At 37.7% G+C, this 3,895-nt stretch overlaps 1 protein-coding gene across 2 annotated transcripts in view; it reads left to right on the plus strand.

Moving 5' to 3' along the window:
- The window catches only part of chrd (chordin), a 215,032-nt gene that overhangs the window by 21,692 nt on the left and 189,445 nt on the right, over positions 1-3,895 (plus strand). The window lies entirely within an intron of this gene.

Below are 3,895 nucleotides of genomic sequence, written 5' to 3' on the forward strand. Positions count from 1 at the left end.
CACACTGAAATTTAGACAATTTTAATCAACTTATCTTTTTCCAGGAGAGAGAAGCATTTGATTTCCAATTTAACTCAGGATAGGAATCACATTATTGAGGCTTAAGATGAGCCAGTAAATTGTCCTGAAGATATCCATGTATATGACTTGTGGAAATTTAACTACTCAATGTTAATCTGCTTGACCCAAAGACAGACTTCAGGGTACAAATTTCACAAATGGCCATTGACATTATAAAATGATAGAGAGGGGAAACTAGACATTAAGGAAGACTAAACTTTCTTTGCAGAGCCAAGAGGGAACTCCTGTATTTGTGGATACACAAGGTCATTTAAAAAAACCATTTACAATGTCTTACTTTGGGCCTCTTCTTGCTCCATTTTGGTAATGCTTGGTTCTATAATCCTATTTATGCCAAAGAAAAAAATCAGCATTTAAGATTGTGAAATGAACAGGCCTGTTTGTGAAAATGTTTCCAGGACAATTCTAATTGCCTTTCCATTTACCTAATTTTTGATCCATCTTATGATTGTCTAATTTTGAAGACTTATCTTCATTTGTGTTTGTGGTGACCTCACATCTTATTCGGGAATAGGCAATGAATGGATATTGATGAGAAAGACAGATTTGAATTAAAGAGGTCATTAAAAATTATGGTGGTGTGGCAGGCCACTGAATGTGCCATGCCCGAAGCGGCGACCCGACACTGGGACCCCGTGGCCTACACAGCTGGCAAAGACGGGCTACGCGCTTTGAAGTCAGCACCAGACTCAGCAGCACGCGGCTGCAGCGCCCCACTCCGATGAGCTGGCCAGTGACAGCTAATTGGGTGGAGCTAGAGAAACAGCCACACCCAGGGATGACAGGGGCTCACTGATTGGCTGCTCCCCGGGTAGCACTAAATGACCAATCCCAGGAAGCAGATTGAAATGCCACCAGTCAGGGGGCACAATGACCTAAGAGATGGGCTTCTGAGCCCTTGATAAGCAGAGCTGCCAGCGCAATAAATCAGTGTTGAATTCACTCCTGTAGCGTGTCTCCTTTTTGAGCGCTACCTCACCAGCAGAGGCAGCCTCTACAGTGGATAAATTTGAAGGGAAGTGCCTGGCTAAGAAATAATAAGTGATATATTTTGCAAAGACTATTGATGTTCCTGATAATTTAAATCCTTTTTAAGGTCTTTAACAAAAATACCAGTTAATTTTGAAGTGGCTGTTATCACAACGCTATTACAGTGCCAGAACCCCAGTTTGAATCTGATGCTGTTGGTAAGGAGTTTGTCTGTTCTACCCCTGAGAGTGTGGGTTTCCTCTGGGTGCTCTGGTTTATTGCCACCCTTCAAGAATGGTCAGGGGTTGTAGGTTAATAGAGATATTAGGGCAGCACAGAATCATAGGCCAAAACGGCAAATTACAGGGCTGTATATCTAAATTTAATTCAAATTTTAAAAATAAAATTACCACAGATGTTGAAAAGCAAATAGAAATAGCATTCCTTCCAAATTTCATTAGTAATTTCAGATTTTCTACATTTGCACCTTTGTAGGTTTTTACTATTTTGAGCTCTCACCTCTTTTGTTATTTAATCTTTTCCTGTTTTACACTTTATCACAGATCTTGCCTTTTGTTCTCTCCTCCCTAATTCAACCAGTTTAGTTCCAACTATTATCAGTTCTGATGAAATATCATTGACCTGAAAGTTTGGTCCTCTTTCCACAAATTCTGCTGGACTTTCTAAATGTTTTTAAATTTTTTAATTTTTTAATTATGTAGCTGAAAACACGTGAAAACGGGTAAAAAAAAAACAGTGTCTAGTTATTTGGACGTGTTTGCAAAATAAATTGGTAGCAAGGCAGAATATGCTTACTTGCCTCACAAGATACCTTCTCCAGGAGGCTGTCTCTATTGTGCATGTTAGTTGACATTCAAACAGATGACATAACTTGTTATAAGCTCATGTCCTGATCTGAAAAGGCCCTTAGTCTGAGAGCTATATAGTATGGAAACAGGCCCTTTGGCCCAACTCATCCATGGTGATCAAGGTGCCTTTGGGACAAAGTACTATTTGTCTCCACTTGACTTGAATCCCTCCAATCCTTTACAATCCACATCTGTCCAAGTAACCCTTTAAATGTTGTAATTATTATCTGTCTCTACCACTTCCTCTAGCATCTTGTTCTATATACTGTACATATCACCCTCTGTGTTGGGGGAAAAAAATGTGGCCTCATGGGTCCCCTTTAAATCTTTCCCCTTTCACTTTCAACATAAGACACTTTCAGACAGCTGTTTCAATCTGGGACATTTTCAACATTTTGATGACACGCCCGCTGTATGAAAAATGCCGACCCAGAATGAGGGGGGGGCGGGGGAGTCATTTCTGTGCCAGCATTTTTCCACCAGTGAACCTTGTCATGGCCCTGAAACGCTGCACTGCCTGAAACCTGCTTACCTCATTCTAGGACCAGATCGAATATGGAAGATGACGTTGCAATGATGCACAACGTCTGCAATATTTCAGCAGGAAATGTGAATTACTGAGGCAACAGTCAGGATTCAGAATCTAACTGTTACTGAACAGCATGACAGGAAATAAAAATTTTCTTGCACTCTAATGACGGTAAACATATTACAACTAGTAGCATTATCACTTCAAGCTGCACCACCATTATTTTTGTAGATGGATATGTCAGATGCATATGTTTTACATTACATTGGATGTTGACACTATTGCTTGAAGCTGGGATACTGCCGCAATATTGCAGCATTTCTGTGTGAAAATGTTTACTGACTCCCCTACCCTGGGAAAATTACTGCGACTATCCACTGGTGCCCCTCATGATTTTTATAAACCCACATGCCTTTGCTGGATGGTTTGACTCTACCCCTGAAGACGAGTTGGAGAAAGGTTACTAATGAAAACAATCTCTGGTGCAACGTGCCTACCTAGATCCCTCCATTGCTTTAACTAAAAACATTTTCAGACAAACTTAATACTAAAGATTCCCAGAATAATTGAATTTCAGAAGATGTGCATAAGACCTCTTTACCATGCTTAACTAAAATAGAGGTGATGCCAGAAAAAATATTATCACAATTCTTCAGATATATTCTTTAAATATATTTTAAATAGCATGCCTTTGAAGTAAGAAGAAGATGCAATGAATGCTGAAAATCTGAAATAAAAACAGAAAATACTGGAAGTTTTCATCCAGTTGGACAACATCAGTAGAAACAATTGTCATTTCATTTTTTTTTATAATTCTGTCTGAAGTTTGAAAATTTGTATTTTACTGTTCTTAAGTCGGTAAAAATGGGCTATGGGTCAGGTGAAGTGGATTGATCTGGGATGATAATTTCACTAAAAATTTTGAAATCATCTATTACAGTTTTCATCCATTTTCCAAATAATTATGACCACTAAAACTGAATGTGATCAGTTTAAAAGCTTGTATCTTATTGTGCTTGTTTATAAAAAGTGCACACGATTCCAATGTATTTGTCAAATATCTTGTGTTCAAAGGTTATTAATGATATGCATAAAACTTAACAGTTCTTCCGACCAATCATTAATAACACTTTAGAATATAATGCTCCATTTTACTCAAAGATTAGTCTGATTGTTAAATTGCAATAGTGTTATTTTGGTTGAGGTTAAAGGAAGTTCACTTAATTTGTAACAAAATACAGTATTGTAACAAGTTCTTAAGACTAAAAACTATAAAAACAAATAGAAAATTTCCAGCATAAGTTGGTTAACATATTCTCCATCTTTTGTTTTGTAACCACTTGTGCATCAAAGTGAGACCTTGGAATTTATTGACATTGGAACAAGCATATGATAAAGTGTCCTAATTTAGAATTTGTATATTCTTTCTCTTGCATTGCACACAATA

This window comes from Narcine bancroftii, chromosome 9, assembly GCF_036971445.1.
Source record: "Narcine bancroftii isolate sNarBan1 chromosome 9, sNarBan1.hap1, whole genome shotgun sequence".
Taxonomy (NCBI): Eukaryota; Metazoa; Chordata; class Chondrichthyes; order Torpediniformes; family Narcinidae; genus Narcine; species Narcine bancroftii.